A 19,846-nucleotide genomic window follows, 5' to 3' on the forward strand; every position below is an offset into this window, starting at 1 on the left:
ATGAACATTGACTTCTCTAACTTCCGCTAGGCCCCACCTCCCCCTCGTACCCCATCTGTTACTCATTTTTATGCACACATTCTTTCTCTCACTCTCCTTTTTCTCCCTCTGTCCCTCTGAATATACCTCTTGCCCATCCTCTGGGTCACCCCCCCCCCGTCTTTCTTCCCGGACCTCCTGTCCCATGATCCTCTCGTATCCCCTTTTGCCTATCACCTGTCCATCTCTCGGCTCCATCCCTCCCCCTCCTGTCTTCTCCTATCATTTTGCATCTCCCCCTCCCCCTCCAGCTTTCAAATCCCTTACTCACTCTTCCTTCAGTTAGTCCTGACGAAGGGTCTCGGCCTGAAACGTCGACTGCGCCTCTTCCTATAGATGCTGCTTGGCCTGCTGCGTTCACCAGCAACTTTGAATTGTGTGGCACATGATAAGTCGCAGGTTTCCAGCCAGAGAGGCAGCCCTCTACGACAACTCTGGCTTCTCCCACGAAGCAAATGTTTAATCCAATTTACTACTTCATCCTGAATGTCGAGTGACCAGCCTCCCATGAAGGACCTTGTCAAATGCCTTGCATCGACATCATCCACTGCCTTGCTTTTATCCTCTTTCCTAGTAACTTCCTTGAAGATTGGTTCTACATGGCCTGCCAAACACGAGGTCATCCTGACTGTCCTCAACCAGTCCATGTCTATCCAAATACTTAAATATACGGTCTCTTAGCATACCTTCCAATAACTTTCCCACAACTGATGTCAGACTCACTGGCCTATAATGTCCTGGTTTATGTTGAGAGCCTTATTTAAACAGTGGAAAAACATCCATTATCCTCCAAACCTCTGGTACCATTTGTTTTGTTAAGGATATTTTAAATATCTTTGCGAGGTGTCTGCAATTTCTGCACTTGCCTCCGCTGGGGTCTGAGAGACCACCTTGTCAGGCCCTGGGGATTTATGCAAACTTATCTGCCTCAGGGTAGCAAACATCTCCTCTGTAATCTGTGCAGGATTGATGCTGCTTTGCCTCACTTTTATAGACACTGTATCCATCTCCCGAGTGAGTACAGATGCAAAGGATGCATTTAAGATCTCCCAATCTGTTTTGGCTCCACACATGGATTACCATCCTGGTCTTCCAGATGACCAATTTTGACCCTTGCAATCCTTTTGCTGTTAACATCCCTAGAATCCTTTCGGATACTCCTTCATCTTGTCTACTGGAGTGACATCATGTCTTCTTTTAGCATTCCTCATTTCTTTCTTCAGTGTTCTCTTGTATTTCTGGTACTCTGTAAGCATCTCATTTGTTCCTACTTGCCTATACCTGTTATGCACCTCTTCTTTTCTCTAAATCAGGGCCTCAATATCTCTTGAAAACCAAGGTTCCCTACACTTGTTATCGTTACCTTTTATTCTGACAGATGCATACAAGCTTTGTACTCTCAGAACGTTGTTTTTGAAGGCCTCCCATTTTCCTCGTACACCTTTGTCAGAGAACAGCCTGTCCCACTCACACTTGACAGATCATTTATGATATCATCAAAATGGACCTTTCTCCAATTTAGAATCTCAACCTGCGGACCAAACCTTGCTTTTTGCATATTTACTTTGAAATTGTTGGTGTTAAAATTTGATTGAGAGAATGCAGATGTGTGTGTGTGTGTGTGTCCCAGTCCCAGTGAGATTTAATCTCAGTGTGTGTGTATACGCGTGTGTCCATTCCCCAGTGGGATTTGGTCACTGTGTGTGTCTGAGTGTTCCTCGCGTACTGTATGGGGAGAGTTTAAGATTGGAACTTTATTCTTGGAGCTTTGGATACTGAGGGTGATCTTGGAGAGGTGTTTAAAATCATGAAGGGCATAGATAGGCTGAATGTGCAGTGTTTTACCCAGGAAAAGGAATGCAAAAAGCAAGAAGCCTATGGCTTAATGTGAGAGGGGAAAGATTTAAGTGGGACCTGAGGGGCAATCTTCATAGGGAGGTAGGTATACGGAAGGCCCTGCCAGAGAAAGGCACAATTAAAAGACACTTGGATACATATAGTTAGGAAAGGTCCCGCAGGATATTGGCCAAACACAGGCATGTATAAACACTAGTGGGCTGACCAGCACAGTCCTCACACATCTCAATACAACTTGCCAATCTATCACTTCTTGTTCGAATGTGAGGCCACCCTCGGTGGAAGAGCAACACTATTCCGTCTGGGTATGCTTGAGTCTGATGGTATGAATATCGATTTCTCCTTCTGATGAACAAAATTCCTTTTCCATTCTCCAATGGTCCACTTTCTTCTCCAGCCCTTGATCTTTCCCTCCCACCTGGCTTCACTTATCACCTTCTAGCTTGTTTCTTTCCTCCCCCCCACCCACCACCATTTTATCCAGGCACCTTCCCCCTTCCTTTCCAATCCTGATGAAGAGTCTCGGCTTGAACTGTCGACCGTTTACTCTTTTCCATCGATGCTGCCAGGCCTGCTGAGTTCCTCCAGCATCTCATGTGTGTTACAATTCCTCGCAGGTCTGATTTGATGCAAGGGACACATTTCACTGTATGTTTCGATGTACATGTGACAAAGCTGTTGTTGTTCGTCCATCGTACGTCGATGAGGACCTCGATTGATGGTGTCGAGACTAGCGCGTGACTTGGATTTAAGTGAGGGAGAGTTGCGCAGCGTCAGCCTCACTCTCTCTTCCCAATTCCCATCTGGATCCAGTGGCAAGACAGAGTCGAGATGGCTGGAGGTGGGACTAGGCGCAGTGGATGACCGGGACGTGTGACAAAGCTAATGCTGGTCTGGTCACCTATTGGAAAGGCGTCATTGACATTGAAAGAGTCCAGAGAAAATTTACAAGGATGTTGCCAGGATTTGATCTGAGTTATAGGGAAAGGTTTGAATTGGTTGGGACTTTATTCCCTGAAGCATTGGAGAATGAGGCAAGATCTTATTAGGGAGCTTAATGTAAAGGAACCCTTAGGAGGCAGTGATCATAATATGATTAAATCCATACTGCAGTTTCAGAGGGAGAAGCATAAGTCATGTGTATCAATATCACAATGGAATAAAGGGAATTACAGAGGCATGAGAGAGGAACTAACCCAGGTGGATTGGAGGAGGATACTGGTAGGGGTGATGGCAGATCAGAGGTGGCTTAAGTTTCAGGGAATAGTTCACAAGATAGTCCCACAGAGGAAGAAGTTCTCAAATGGCAGGGCTAGGCAACTGTACCTGAGAAGGGAAGAGTATACAGTATAAGGTAGCAAAAGTGAGTGGGAAGTCGGATGGTTGGGAAGCTAAAGACAACTAAAAAGCTATACAAAGGGAAAAGATGAAATATGAGGGCAATCTAGCCAGTGATATAAAGCAGGATCCCAAAAGTTGTAACAGTGTCGCCCTCATCGTTACGGCATTGTGGTGCATTCAATTCAATGTTGCAATCAAAAAGAATAAAAGGAGAGGCTGCTTTAAATCTGAAAAGTTAGTGCATGAGTTACGTGAATTTAACTTTTCATTGTTAACTCTGAGATTAACATAATTCTGCAGCTGCATTTCCAAATTAGAATCCAGTTTAATATCACCGGCACATGTCGTGAAATTTGTTAACTTTGCAGTAGTGGTGCAATATTACTGGACATATGTAATACGGCACTGATGAAGGGCAACAAACCAGAACAGTGGTCACTCTCAAACATTATCCCAGTCTCCAAGTCTGCATCCATCACGAAGACAGATAACTACCGCGGTATCAGCTTGACCTGTATCTTAGCAAAGCTATACAATCGGATGATCTTGAACAGGATTCGCACCGCCATTGACCCCAAGCTAAGATTCAATCAGAATGGTTTTCGGCAGAAGCGCACAACAGTAATGCAAATAATTGCTTTCAGTAGGATCATTGAGGAAGTCAAGAAGAACAACCTACCAGCTGTGCTTACTTACATCGATTTTCACAAAATTTTTGACTCCGTTCACCGAGGTAAAATGCTGAAGATCCTGAAAGCTTATGGAGTGCCAGACCATCTACTGAGAGCAATAGAGTCCAGCTATACCAAAACCATGGCGAAAGTTGTATCACCAGAGGGAGAAACAGCAGTGTTCGAGCTCCTAGCTGGTGTGCTGCAAGGAGACACTCTGGCACCCTACATCTTTATAATCGTCCTTGATTACGCTCTACGTCAAACTACCAAAGATCATGAGAAGCTTGGTTTTACCATAAAACCAGGATGAACCAAAAGGGTCAGACCAGTTACGCTCACAGATCTCGATCTTGCAGATGACATAGTCCTGCTCTCTGACCAGTTGGAAGAAGCACAGCAGCTACTGACAAAAGTGGAAATTGAGTGCAATAAAGTTGGACTTCACCTAAACGCTAAAAAGACAGAGTACATGGCGTTTAACTGCGATGATGGTACTCTCAAGACCGTAAAGAATGATACCATTAAGAAAGTCTTTGTCTACAAGTACCTTGGGTCAAGAGTGATGAGTTCGGAGAAGGGCATAAAGATACGGAAGGCACTGGCGTGGAAGGAAATCTGAAAGTTGAACTTGACCAGTGGGCTTGAAAAGAGGATTTTCATAGCAGTCATAGAGTCCATTCTCACATACGGATGCGAGACGTGGACACTCACCAAGACCATGTGAAAGTCTCTAGATGGTTGCTATACACGAATGCTCCAGATGGCTCTTGACGTGTGTTGGCAACAGCACATGACGGACATTGAGCTCTATAACGACCTACAGAAGCTCACCACTAAAATTGAGGTGAGAAGACTGCAACTAGTGGGGCACTGTCTCCGCCACCCCGAGCTACCTGCCAGCCTAGTCATCATATGGGAGCCCAAGCACGGGAGGATAAACCCTGGGCGCCCTCCCAAGACTATGGTCAACACGCTCCTAGAAGACAGTGGCGCGGCTAATGTAGATGAACTGAACACACTGATGAGGGAGAGGGAGAAGTGGAGAGTCCGTCATCATGTCTGACACCGGCCCCCTAGGCCTGAGTCGACATAGTAGTAGTAGTAGTGGTGCAATGCAATACATAATAGCAGAGCAAAATTAATTGAATTACAGTAAGTATATATATATAATTAAATTAAATAGTAGTGTAAAAACAGAAATAAAAAAGTAATGAGGTAGTGTTCATGGATTCAATGTCCATTCAGAAATTGGATGGCAGAGGGGAAAAAACTGTTCCTGAGTCACTGAGAATGTGTCTTCGGGTTTCTGTATCTCCTTCCTGACGGTAACAATGAAAAGGAGGCATGACCTGGGTGATGGGGGTTCTTCGTGATGGATTCCATCTTTCTGAGGCTCTGCTCCTTGAAGGTGTCCTGGATACAAGGGAGTACTGTGCCCTTGATGGAGTTGATTAATTTTCCAAATCTCCGCAGCTTACTTCGATTCTGTGCAGGAGCCACCCACCCCCAATTAGACAGTGATGCAGCCGGTCAGAATGCTCTCCACACTTCATCTGTAGAAGTGGTCTACGTGACATACCAAATCTCCTCAAACTTGGAATGAAATATAGCTGCGTTGATATGTGGGGACCAGGTTAGATCCTCAGAGATATTGGCACTCAGGAACTTGAGATTGCTCACTGTCTCCACTTCTATTCTCTCCATGAGGACTGGTGTGTGCCAGGCATCTTATTAGCACATGTAACGCCCTGGTTAAGAATCTTACTGCTATGCTATAGGTACTTCATTTTAGCAGTCCTGTAAGAGCAGTCCGTTCTGCTTTTAGCCTGCTTGGTTTGAGCTAAAGATAAGGAGCTTAGGAACATTGTGTCAGCCAGTCAGGATGGTGGAATTGGGAGAAGGTTCTAGGGAACCCTGGGCGGAGTGGTTTTTGTGACAAACGCTGGTGTGGGTCAAAGTCTTTTTTGGCGGGGGCTGGGAGAAGACAGGAGGGAAGATGGCTAAGGATGCCGTCCCTGATGCACAAGGTGCTTTGTGCAGATGAGTGGCTTCAAGGAGGAAGGACCAATACTCCCGTGGGAGAGCCCATGTGTTCGAGATGGATTTCGAGCGACATTCAGAAGGTGGTGTGTGTTTTCACGCAGACTGTGGGTCCAGTGCCTGAGTTAAAGACAACTTCAAGATGAGTTCCAACTTATGTGCACACTTGGACTGGGTTAACTGTAATGGGCTCTTTTTATTTGTTTTCCTTTTCTTTTTCCTACTAACTGTTCAATAAAGCTGACATTTGTAAATATACTTTCTTTATAATTTTTATGCAGTGTGCGGTCTGTTATTTCTTGCCAGCGGGTGATTGCATGGGAGTGAGACATCCCAACCTCACGGGTTTGGCAGGGCTCAAGTCATATCCTCCCTAGAAGTACAGGGCTTGAGAAAGGTGGTTTTCTAACCACAGAGACCGGTAGCTGTTAGCAAGGGGCATCTCTAGAGACACCCGGTAAAAAAGGGGTTTTACACAAGAGATTTTTCAGATGCTGTAAACCTTGAGCAACAAACACACACAGAATACTGGAGGGACTCAGACTTCTGGAATTGCAGTGTGCAGAAGCCAGAACCTTGCCGAGTTCCTCCAGCACTTTGTGTATATTAAGCTTGAGCTGCAATGTCTATTACCAGCCAGCAGGTGACAGCTCTGAGCCACGATAACTCCCTGTTCCTATCTGCGTTTACAATGGCAGAATTCAAATCAGATTTATCATCATTCACCAATGTGGAGAAGTTTGTTGTTTTGCCACAGCAGTACAGTGAAAAGAAATAAGAATTATTTTAGGTTTCCAAATAAATAAATAAATAGAACAAAAGACTAGTAGTGAAGTAGGGGCCACTGCACAGGATCAGAAACGGCTGCAGAAAGTTGTGAACTCTGTCAGTTCCATCATGGGCTCCCCAGCACCCTGGACACCTTGGAAAGGCGATGCCACAGAAAGGTAGTAGCTATCATTATTATTATTATTACTTTATTGTCGCCAAACAATTGATACTAGAGCGTACAATCATCACAGCGATATTTGATTCTGCGCTTCGCACTCCCTGGAGTACAAATCGATAGTAAATATAGTAAAAAATTAAATTATAAATCATAAGTAGAAAATAGAAAAGGGAAAGTAAGGCAGTGCAAAAAAAAACCGAGAGGCAGGTCCGGATATTTGGAGGGTACGGCCCAGATCCGGGTCAGGATCCGTTCAGCAGTCTTATCACAGTTGGAAAGAAGCTGTTCCCAAATCTGGCCATGCGAGTCTTCAAGCTCCTGAGCCTTTTCCCAGAGGGAAGAGGGACAAAAAGTGTGTTGGCTGGGTGGGTCGTATCCTTGATTATCCTGGCAGCACTGCTCCGACAGCGTGCGGTGTAAAGTGAGTCCAAGGACGGAAGATTGGTTTGTGTGATGTGCTGCGCTGTGTTCACGATCTTCTGCAGCTTCTTGCGATCCTCTGCGTTGGAGCCTCTACACCAGGCCGTGATGCAACCAGTCAGATCTCTCTCCATGGTACATACATATACTGGCCTTTATTAAACAGAGCATTGAGTATAGGAGTTGGGATGTAATGTTGAATTTGTATAAGGCATTGGTGAGGCCAAATTTGGAGTATTGTGTACATTTCTGGTCACCGAATTATAGGAAAGATGTCAATAAAATTGAGAGAGTACAGAGGAGGTTTACTAAAATGTTGCCTGGGTTTCACCTTCTAAGTTACAGAGAAAGGTTGAACAAGTTAGGTCTTTATTCTTTGGAGCGTAGAAGGTTGAGGGGGGACTTGATAGAGGTATTTAAAATTATGAGGGGGATAGATAGAGTTGACGTGGATAGGCTTTTTCCATTGAGAGTGGGGGAGATTCAAACAAGAGGAGATGTTGAGAGTTAAAGGGCAAAAGTTTAGGGGTAACATGAGGGGGAACTTCTTTACTCAGAGAGTGGTAGCTGTGTGGAACGAGCTTCCAGCAGAAGTGGTTGAGGCAGGTTCGATGTTGTCATTTAAAGTTAAATTGGATAGATATATGGACAGGAAAGGAATGGAGGGTTATGGGCTGAGTGCAGGTCGGTGGGACTAGGTGAGAGTCAGAGTTTGGCATGGACTAGAAGGGCTGAGATGGCCTGTTTCCGTGCTGTAATTGTTATATGGTTATAGAAACATAGAAACATAGAAAATAGGTGCAGGAGTAGGCCATTCGGCCCTTCGAGCCTGCACCGCCATTTATTATGATCATGGCTGATCATCCAACTCAGAACCCAGCCTTCCCTCCATACCCCCTGACCCCTGTAGCCACAAGGGCCATATCTAACTTCCTTTTAAACATAGCTAATGAACTGGCCTCAACAGTTTGCTGTGGCAGAGAATTCCACAGATTCACCACTCTCTGTGTGAAGAAGTTTTTCCTAACCTCGGTCCTAAAAGGCTTCCCCTCTATCCTCAAACTGTGACCCCTCGTTCTAGACCTCCCCAACATCGGGAACAATCTTCCCGCATCTAGCCTGTCCAATCCCTTTAGGATCTTATACGTTTCAATCAGATCCCCCCTCAATCTTCTAAATTCCAACGAGTACAAGCCCAGTTCATCCAGTCTTTCTTCATATGAAAGACCTGCCATCCCAGGAATCAATCTGGTGAACCTTCTTTGTACTCCCTCTATGGCAAAGATGTCTTTCCTCAGATTAGGGGACCAAAACTGCATACAATACTCCAGGTGTGGTCTCACCAAGGCCTTGTACAACTGCAGTAGTACCTCCCTGCTCCTGTACTCGAATCCTCTCGCTATAAATGCCAGCATACCGTTCGCCTTTTTCACCGCCTGCTGTACCTGCATGCCCACTTTCAATGACTGGTGTATAATGACACCCAGGTCTCGTTGCACCTCCCCTTTTCCTAATCGGCCACCATTCAGATAATAATCTGTTTTCCTATTTTTGCCACCAAAGTGGATAACTTCACATTTATCCACATTAAATTGCATCTGCCATGAGTTTGCCCACTCACCCAACCTATCCAAGTCACCCTGCATCCTCTTTGCATCCTCCTCACTGCTAACACTGCCACCCAGCTTCGTGTCATCCGCAAACTTGGAGATGCTGCATTTAATTCCCTCATCCAAGTCATTAATATATATTGTAAACAACTGGGGTCCCAGCACTGAGCCTTGCGGTACCCCACTAGTCACCGCCTGCCATTCTGAAAAGGTCCCATTCATTCCCACTCTTTGCTTCCTGTCTGCTAACCAATTCTCCACCCACACCAATACCTTACCCCCATCTGTATATATATGTTATATCTGTAGAAATGTCTTTCGTGACATAACAAATGTTCTCAAACTCCTAATGAAATGTAGCCACTGATGTACCTTCATTGTGACTGCGTCGATGTGTTGGGCCCGGGGAAGATCCTCAGATGTTAACACCCAGGAACTTGAAGCTGCACCGTTGCTGTAAATGGATGGCAAAACTCCTGCCACAAATCAGAATGAGATGAACTATAATTAGTCTTAATGACAGAACGTGCATGTGACAAAAAGCAGTCTTTGAGGATTATTACTATACTCAAGGGTACATTCAGAAAGCTCCATCACAGACACACAGAAAGCTCCCTCCCCACCATCAAGGATGTCTTCACGAGACTTTGCCTCAGTAAGGCAGCATCCATCATTAAGGATCCTCACCATCCAGGACACGTTCTCTTCTCATCCAGGAGATACAGGAGCCTGAAGTTCCACATTCAATGTTTTAGGAATGGCTTCTTCGAAGTTCAAAGTAAAGTTTATTATCCGAGTACATTCATGTCGTTGTATACAACCCTGAGTTTCTTCTGTGGGCATACTGAGCAAATCTGTAGAACAGTAACAGTAAACATTAAGAACCGTAAACGAACCGTGCAAAAGCAGGTATAAGTAAATGGCAATAAATAACAAGATAAAAGAGTCCTTAAATGAGCGTAGTTATCCCCTTTTGTTCAAGAGCCTGGTGGCTGACGGGTGGTTCAGGCCCTGAGGCACCTGTATCCTCTACCTGATGGCAACAGTGAGAAAACAGTGTGGCCCGGGTGGGGAGGGTCTTTGATGGAGGACTCTGCTCTCCTATGACAGTTTTTCATGTAGATGTGCTCAATGGTTGGGGAGGGATTTACCCGTGATGTGCTGGGCCGAATCCACTGCCCTTTCCCCTGAGCGGTCGATGAACACAGCTTCATTGGGTTGTTCTCTTTTGGCACTATTTAACCATCCTGGACACATTCCACCGCAGTACTGATAAGGAAGACAGACCAGTGGCTGTAAGTCATTGGGAGCTGGAAGAGACTTGGTAAGTCACCAAAGACTCATAGAATGAAGAACAGTACAATGCATTTCAGGCACTTTAGGCCACATTCTTGTGATGACCTACACTACCGTGCAGAAGTCCTAGGCACATATATACAGCTAGGGTGCCTAAGACTCTTCTACAGTATTGTATCTTCAATTTACTGTTTGCAATTTACAATTTACATTTAGAACTGAACACTGGTTTTTGCTCGAATGCAGATCTGCTATATTCAGGTAAACTCCAGAATACTCCCCAACAGTGAGCATAAAAGGTATCGAGCACATCAGGGAGTGAACTCCATTACTAGATACACTGTTGTGCAGAGGTTTTTGGCACCCTCGCTACATGTACAGTGCACCACAGTCTGTATGGAGCTTACAATGCCCAGTATCATGAGAGACTGCACAGGGTTAAGGACTCAGATGGCTCCATCAGGTGCACAACCATCACAGCCACTGAGGACATCTTCAAAAGAAGACAGCACCCATCACTAAAGACCCAGTGCAGGTTGGCGAGAGTAGGCAGCTTAAATGGTGCGGCATGGACTAGAGGGGCCAAATGGCCTGTTTCTGTGCTGTACTTCTCTGTGACTCTATGTGTTGAGTTCTCATTGGCACTATCAGGGAGGAGGTACAGGAGCCTGAAGACGTACGTTCAATGTTTCAGGAACAGCTTCTTCTCCTCTGCCATCAGATTCCTGAATGGACAATGAACCCATGAACACTTCCTCAGTACTTTTGTTCTTGTTTGGCTCTCGTTTTGCACTGTATATATATATTACTGATGAGATAGTTGTTTTACTATTATGTATTACAATCTACTGCTGCCGCAAAACTACAAAGTTCACAACGGGCCAGTGATATTAAACTGGTTTTGATTCTGATCCTGAACTATTCCCATTTTTCTGCACTGTTTATCTATTTCATATTTAGGGTGAAAGGTGAAATGTTTAAGGGGGACCCAAAAGGAAACTGCTTCACTCAGAGGGTGGTGCAAGTGTGGAACGAGCTGCCAGCAGATGTGGGAGTTGCAAACTCAATTGTAACATTTCAGAGAACTTGGATAAGGTGCAGGGATGGGAGGGGTGTGGAGGTCTATGATCCAGATATGGGTCAATGGGACGAGGCAGAATAATAGTTCAGTATGGACTAGATGGGCCAAAAGGTCTGTTTCTGTAATGCCCTATGCCTATAGTAATTTTATGTCTTTGCACTGTTCTGATGCTTCAAGAGAGTGGAGAGTGTATTGATTGGCTGCGTTACAGCCTGGTACGGAAATACCAATGCCTTTGAACGGAAAATCTGACAAAAAGTAGTAGATTTGGCCTAGTCCATCATGGGTGAAGCCCTCCCTACCACTGAGCATATCGACATGAAATGTTGTCATAGGAAAGCAGCATCCGTCATCAAAGACACTACACCCAGACTTTTCTCACTGCTGCCGTTAGGTAGAAGGTACAAGAGCCTCAGGACTCGCACCACCAGGTTCAAGAACAGTTACTACCACTCAACCAACAAGCTCTCGAATAAAAGGGGATAGCCACATTCTCTTCCCATCCATTGAGATTTTCCTACACCAATAATCTCACTTTAAGGATTCTTTATCTCATTATCTCATGTTCTCGTTATTTATTGCTATTTATTTATATTTGCATATGACCATAAGACATAGGAGCAGAATTAGGCCATCTGGCCCATGAAGTCTGCTCTACCATTTCATCATGGATGATCTATTTTTCCTCTCAGCCCCAATGTCCTGCCTTCTCCTACATCCCTTCATGCCCTAAATATACTCAATTACTTGGCCTCCACAGCTGCCTGTGGCATCGAATTCCACAGATTCATCTCTCTCTCCCTCTCTCTCTCTGGCTATCCATCCCATAGGATGATAATGGTTCCTTTCAGTCAGTTAGTGGGGTGGTTCCCCACTCCTCAGAAAGGAACAGCGTGAGTGGATTTTAGGTGAGTAGGGGGTTGCACAGGTCCAGACCCACCCTCTCGACATCCCCTCCTGGATCCAGCGGCATGGTGGGGTCCAAGACGGCTGGGGGAAGTTCTGTTGCAGTGAATGGCCAGACCAGCTTCGATGCAAGGGATGCCCTTTCCACGCTTCACGGCACGTGTTTGCGAGATGGCCATTGACCCTATGAAAGGGTTCATCCGCCCTTTGATAGGTCTTGTTTTTCATCCTGCAGGGTGTCTAGCCACCCTCCTCACCAGGTAAGCCTGGTGAGGGAGCCGGTTTAGTCGCCGACCACCCGACCATGCGACAGGTAATACTGGGTTACGTGGTACCAGTAGCACTCAGATGAGTGACCTGACCAGATTCGTCACACTCTGGCTAAAGAAATTCCTCCTCATCTCCATTCTAAATGGACGTCCCTCCATTCTGAGACTGTGTCCTATAGACTCTCCTACCATAGGAAACATCCTCTTCACATCCACTCTGTTGAAGCCTTTCAACTTCTGAGAGGTTTCAATGAGGTCACCCCTCATTCTTCTGAATTCTAGTGAATACAGGCCCAGATCCATCAAATGCTCTTCATATGACAAGCCTTTCAATCCTGGAATCATTTTCTTGAACCTCCTTTGAACCCGCTCCAGTGTCAGCACATCCTTTCCACATCATAAGGGGCAGAAAACTGCTCACAGTATTCCAAGTGAGGCCGCACCAGCCTCTGCATTACCTGGCTGACCCTGATCCTAAGGTTATTTAGGACCACACCCGTATCTACTGCTCATTCTGCACACCTCACTTTGGCTTTATTCTCTTTTCGGGACGCAGACATCGCTGACAAGACCAGCATTTGTCAGCATTAGAAGGTCGAATAGGTTCGGACTTTATTCCCTGGAACGCAGACTGAGGGGAGATTTGATAGGTGTATACAAAATTATGAGGGGTTTAGATAGGGTAAGCTGGCTGGTGGCATAATGGCATCAACACCAGACTTTGAGGTGAATGGTCGCAGGTTCAGATCTGGCCAGCTCCTTGCCCACTTTCCATCTGTGCTGGGTTGAGCATTGAGCTAGCAACTCGGTCTTGTAAAACAGTGGTCCCCAACAACTGGGCCGCGGACCGGTACCAGGCCGCGAGGAAACGATATGAGTCAACTGCACCTTTCCTCGTTCCCTGTCACGCCCACTGTTGAACTTGAACGCACGCGAGGTCATCAGTCGGTCATTAACCTACAACTACTCGATGAGTAAAAAACAAACGTCGCTTGAGAGTTTCTTTGGAAGAGGTGGTGGGGACATAAAAGGCCCAACGATGATGATAATGCAGAGACAGCTCAGGCCGAGACTGCAAAAACAGAGAAAGCTTCCGTCAACAAGAAAATACGACGAGTCGTACGTAAAAAATGGCTTTATTGCGACCGGTGACTCACACGCTCCAAGCCTCCTGTGTGTGATATGTGGAGACAAGCTGTCTAATGAGGCAATGAAGCCCTCAAAACTGCTTTGGCACCTTGAGTACAAGCACCCTGCACTTAAAGACAAACACGCTGAGTTTTTTGAGCGGAAAAAAACGTGAGCAAGTGGACAGAAGCAAGCGCTGAGAGTCACCACCTCCACAAACGCTGCTGCTGTGAGAGCGTCGTACTTAGCGGCTAGCCGTATCGCTAAGGCTAAGAAGCCTTTCACTGTTGGTGAAGAATTGATTCTGCCTGCTGCCAAGGACATGTGCCCTGAACTGTTGGGAGAAGCTGCAGCTAACAAGATGGCACAGGTTTCTCTTTCAGCTACCGCAGTTTCATGGAGAATCGATGACTGAGCGGAGGACATCGAAGCACAGCTGTTGGAACGACTGAACGAGTCTGGTTTCACTACCCGAGTCATAGAAACATAGAAAATAGGTGCAGGAGTAGGCCATTCGGCCCTTCGAGCCTGCACCGCCATTTATTATGATCATGGCTGATCATCCAACTCAGAACCCCGCCCCAGCCTTCCCTCCATACCCCCTGACCCCCGTAGCCACAAGGGCCATATCTAACTCCCTCTTAAACATAGCCAATGAACTGGCCTCAACAGTTTGCTGTGGCAGAGAATTCCACAGATTCACCACTCTCTGTGTGAAGAAGTTTTTCCTAATCTCGGTCCTAAAAGGCTTCCCCTCTATCCTCAAACTGTGACCCCTCGTTCTGGACCTCCCCAACATCGGGAACAATCTTCCCGCATCTAGCCTGTCCAATCCCTTTAGGATCTTATACGTTTCAATCAGATCCGCCCTCAATCTTCTAAATTCCAACGAGTACAAGCCCAGTTCATCCAGTCTTTCTTCATATGAAAGACCTGCCATCCCAGGAATCAATCTGGTGAACCTTCTTTGTACTCCCTCTATGGCAAAGATGTCTTTCCTCAGATTAGGGGACCAAAACTGCACACAATACTCCAGGTGTGGTCTCACCAAGGCCTTGTACAACTGCAGTAGTACCTCCCTGCTCCTGTACTCGAATCCTCTCGCTATAAATGCCAGCATACCATTCGCCTTTTTCACCGCCTGCTGTACCTGCATGCCCACTTTCAATGACTGGTGTATAATGACACCCAGGTCTCGTTGCACCTCCCCTTTTCCTAATCGGCCACCATTCAGATAATAATCTGTTTTCCTATTTTTGCCACCAAAGTGGATAACTTCACATTTATCCACATTAAATTGCATTTGCCATGAGTTTGCCCACTCACCCAACCTATCCAAGTCACCCTGCATCCTCTTAGCATCCTCCTCACTGCTAACACTGCCACCCAGCTTCGTGTCATCCGCAAACTTGGAGATGCTGCATTTAATTCCCTCATCCAAGTCATTAATATATATTGTAAACAACTGGGGTCCCAGCACTGAGCCTTGCGGTACCCCACTAGTTACTGCCTGCCATTCTGAAAAGGTCCCGTTTATTCCCACTCTTTGCTTCCTGTCTGCTAACCAATTCTCCACCCACACCAATACCTTACCCCCAATACCGTGTGCTTTAAGTTTGCACACTAATCTCCTGTGTGGGACCTTGTCAAAAGCCTTTTGAAAATCCAAATATACCACATCCACTGGTTCTCCCCTATCCACTCTACTAGTTACATCCTCAAAAAATTCTATGAGATTCGTCAGACATGATTTTCCTTTCACAAATCCATGCTGACTTTGTCCGATCATTTCACCGCTTTCCAAATGTGCTGTTATCACATCCTTGATAACTGACTCCAGCAGTTTCCCCACCACCGACGTTAGGCTAACCGGCCTATAATTCCCCGGTTTCTCTCTCCCTCCTTTTTTAAAAAGTGGGGTTACATTAGCCACCCTCCAATCCTCAGGAACTAGTCCAGAATCTAACGAGTTTTGAAAAATTATCACTAATGCATCCACTATTTCTTGGGCTACTTCCTTAAGCACTCTGGGATGCAGACCATCTGGCCCTGGGGATTTATCTGCCTTCAATCCCTTCAATTTACCTAACACCACTTCTCTACTAACATGTATTTCACTCAGTTCCTCCATCTCACTGGACCCTCTGTCTCTTACTCTTTCTGGAAGATTATTTATGTCCTCCTTAGTGAAGACAGAACCAAAGTAATTATTCAATTGGTCTGCCATGTCCTTGCTCCCCATAATCAATTCACCTGTTTCTGTCTGCAGGGGACCTACATTTGTCTTTACCAGTCTTTTCCTTTTTACATATCTATAAAAGCTTTTACAGTCCGTTTTTATGTTCCCTGCCAGTTTTCTCTCATAATCTTTTTTCCCCTTCCTAATTAAGCCCTTTGTCCTCCTCTGCTGAACTCTGAATTTCTCCCAGTCCTCAGGTGAGCCACTTTCTCTGGCTAATTTGTATGCTTCTTCTTTGGAATTGATACTATCCCTAATTTCTCTTGTCAGCCACGGGTGCACTACCTTCCTTGATTTATTCTTTTGCAAAGAGTCAAAGAGGTTGCTCCTGAGTGCCAGTCTACACACTGTGTCACACACAGGGAAATGCTGGCTAGCCAAAAAATGTCACCTGATCTTAACAGCGTATTGAGTGACATTGTTGAAGTTAACAATCACATCAAAGCAAAAGCCCTTAGCTCACGTCTGTTTGAGCAGCTTTGCGAGGAAATGGATACAGAGCACAAACACCTTCTCTTACACACTGAAGTCAGGTGGCTATCAAGGGGGAGAGCCCGGGCCAGGGTTTTTGAGTTAAGAGAGCAGCTACAGAGATTTCTTTCAGGAAGAAAGTCACCACTGGCAGCACACTCCAGTGACGAGGAGTGGACAGCAAAACTGGCTTATCTGTGTGACATTTTCAACCTGCTCAATGAACTCCATTCTAGTCCTGACGAAGGTCTTGGCCTGAAACGTCGACTGTATCTCTTCCTAGAGATGCTGCCTGGCCTGCTGCGTTCACCAGCAACTTTGATGTGTGTTGCTTGAATTTCCAGCATCTGCAGAATTCCTGTTGTCAATGAACTCCATTTGTCACTTCAGGGGAGAATGACAACCGTCTTCAAGTTGGCAGATAAAGTGTCTGCTTTCACAGCCAAACTGGAACTGTGGGGACGGCAAGTGGACAGGGGCATATCTGACATGTTCCTAACATTAGCTGGGAATTTGGGAGAGATTGAGGCTCACAGTTGGTGCGCGAGCTCCTATCTTCGCTGTCGACAGACTTCGAGCGTCACTTCCGAACTGCAAATGACCCAAGGCGTGCAAAGGAATGGGTCCATGACCCATTCGTGAATGTCCCTGGTGAATCATCCATGTCAGCGCTGGAAGAAGATCAACTCCTCGAGCTTGCAAATGACGGTGGGCTGAAAAGTATGTTTGACATAACATCTCTGCCAGCATTCTGGATCAAAGTCAAGGCTGAATATCCTGAGATAGCCACGAAAGCACTGAAAATGTTGCTTCCATTTCCAACATCATATCTCTGCGAAGCGGAGTTTTCTACAATGAATGCAGCGAAAACTAAATTGCGGAATAGACTGGACATAAGGAACCCCCTTTTGACTTATCACTATATTCATACGAGGAAAATATGCGCTTTGTGTTTAATATTAAATTCGTTAGATAAACCCTTTTAGAAATGAAATTGAGTGTATTAGCCACTTATAAGTGACTTATAGTTGACTTATCACCTATATTCCGGTCGTGATTAACACCCCACCAACCCCCCTGTTGGCCAGTCCGCAAGAATATTGTCAATATTAAACCGGTCCGCGGTGCAAAAAAGGTTGGGGTCCCCTGTTGTGAAAAACAGTCAAATGCTAATCCCCATGTGCCACAAGGCGTAAAAAGGGAATAGAAAATACTGTATAGATATGGTAAATGCAAACAGACTTTTTCCCATTGAGAGTGGGTGAGACTTGAACTAGAGGTCATGGGTTAAGGGTGAAAAGTGAAAGGTTTAAGGGGTACATGACGGTAAACCGCTTCACTCCGAGATTAGTGCGAGTGTGGAATGAGCTGCCAGCACAAGCGATGGATGGGAGTCCGATGACAAGAGAGGTTTGGTTAAATATATGGATGGGAGGGGATGGAGGTCTATGGTTCGGGTGTGGGTTGACGGGACTGGGTAGAATAACAGTTTGACACAGACAAGATGGGCCAAAGGGCCTTTTTCTGTGCCACAGCACTCTATGACCATGATTGCTGGTGGATTGCTCCACATGCCCGTACACAATACATTAAAAGGAGTGACAGATGGTTGGAGACATTAATGAAGATTACGTGGAATTCGGTTTGGCTGAATTATTTCGGAACACAAGCTGGACAATTGGGCGTTAATTGAATTGTAACTGGGAATTAAGACGCTCCTGTTCTGTGTCAGCAAGAGAGACTGAGTTCAGTGTATGTTTCAGCACGACTTCAAGGAAAGAATAAATGTCAGCATTGATGAGATTCTGTTCAAAGTGTGGCCCCTGGGATCTCTTGCCCAAGTTTATATAAATAACAAAGGCTTAGTGATAGTCACATATCATAGAACACAGAACATTACAGCACAGTGCAGGCTCTTTCAACACGTGATGTTGTGCTGGCCTTTTAACCTAGTCCAAGATCAATCTAACCCTTCCCTCCCACGTGACCCTCCACTTTTCTGTCATCCTAAGTGTCTCTTAAATATCCCAAATATATCTGCCTGTACCACCACGTCTGGCAGTGTTCTCCACGCACCCACTGCTCTCTGTGTAAAGAACTTAAGTACCTCTGACATCCCCTCTTTTCTTTCCTCCAATCACTTTGAAACTATACCCGCTCTTATTAGCCATTTTCACCCTGGAAAACGTCTCCTGCTGCCCACTCCATCTATGCCTCTTGTCTTGTACGCCTCTATCAAGTCACCTCTCACCCTCTTTCTCTCCAAAGAGAAAAGCTCTAACTTGCTCAGCCTATCTTCATAAGACATGCTCTCTAGAATGGGCAGCATCCTGCCAAATCTGCTCTGCGCCCTCTTTAAAGCTTCCACATCCTTCCTATAATGAGGTGGCCAGAACCAAACACTATACTCTAAGTGTGTTCTGACCAGTTTTATAGATTTTTGTCATTAACTTGTGGCTCTTGAACTCAATCCCCCGACTAATGAAGGCCATCATACCATAAGCTCTAACAGTCCTATGAACTAGTGCAGCAACATTGAGGGGTTTCTGAACGCAGTTATGATCTCGTCCTACCAAGAGAGGCGAGATAGTTTGTGTCTGCATATTTATACTCATTCAAATGATGTGGCCCACACAGGACATGCCAACATTCAATTACCCTTGACTAGTCACTCTTGAGAAGGTGGTGGTGAGCTGCCTTTGTGAACTGCAGTGGGCATACTGAGGGAGTTCCAGGAATGACCAGGACAGGACATAGAATATAGAAGAGCATAAGATCCGGGGAGCAGCCTGGGGTTGTGTGCGTGTGTGGTTGGGAGGGAGGACAGGGGCTTGAACTTGACCAATATTCTCTGGGACTGTTCTTCTCACTATTCACTCTGCCAATTTTCATGCCAACTGCAAATTACTGATCATATTTCTTCCACGATTCCCAGAGTCTTTAAATTTCATTGTCGACTGTAAGGCTCACCCTCAATAATTCCACCTCAATCAGGAGTTCCCAACCAGCGGTCTAATGACCTCTTGGCTAATGGTGGGAGTCCGTGCCATGAAACATGTCGGGAACCCCTGAACACCAACATGTTACACCCCGTGACTATGTTAATGCATGTGGACATTTGAGGGCCTGTATTCATTGGAGTTTAGAAGAATAAGGGGAGATCTCATTGAAACTTATTGAATATTGAAAGGCTCAGACAAAATACGTGTCAGACAAAGGCTCAGAACGTGGAGAGGATGTTTCCAACAGTGGGGGAGTCTAGGGCCAGAAGGCACAGCCTCAGAATGGGGAGACATCCATTTAAAACAGAGATGAGGAGGAATTTCTTTAGCCAGAGGGTGGTGAATCTGTGGAATTCATTGCCACAGATGGCAGTGGAGGCCAAGTCATTGGGTATATTTAAAGTGGAGGTTGATAGTTTCTTGATTCGTCAGGGTGTCAAAGGTTATGGGGAGAAGGCAGGAGAATCGAGTTGAGCCATGATGGAAAGGCAGAGCTGGCTCGATGGGCTGAATGGCCCAATTCT

Source organism: Mobula hypostoma, chromosome 8, assembly GCF_963921235.1.
Source record: "Mobula hypostoma chromosome 8, sMobHyp1.1, whole genome shotgun sequence".
Taxonomy (NCBI): Eukaryota; Metazoa; Chordata; class Chondrichthyes; order Myliobatiformes; family Myliobatidae; genus Mobula; species Mobula hypostoma.